The sequence below is a fragment of the Penaeus monodon genome, chromosome 30, assembly GCF_015228065.2.
Source record: "Penaeus monodon isolate SGIC_2016 chromosome 30, NSTDA_Pmon_1, whole genome shotgun sequence".
Taxonomy (NCBI): Eukaryota; Metazoa; Arthropoda; class Malacostraca; order Decapoda; family Penaeidae; genus Penaeus; species Penaeus monodon.
Genome location: NC_051415.1, coordinates 34081368 through 34081671, shown reverse-complemented (window position 1 = coordinate 34081671; position 304 = coordinate 34081368).

Sequence of the window (304 nt, the reverse complement as noted above, 5' to 3'; positions counted from 1 at the left end):
AAGAAAACTCGAAAGAAAAAAAAAATATCGAGTAAAAGAAATGAGGAAACTGGTCCTTATAGCATGTTCAGATCCATTTCCAAAAGCGTATATGAAACCCATCAATCATTTTTTTTTCCCCTTTTCTTAAATCATTCTTGAGATACATTGATCGAGGGGAGGCAACTCCTCATAAGTCATAAGTCACTGTCTAATTGTAAGTTTGTCTCTGTTAGATATAGGTCAATAAATATAATTACCATATCGTGTTTTATTTCGCTCACTAAAAATTAATATTTTGGCGGGATTTTCTTTTTACTTTGGA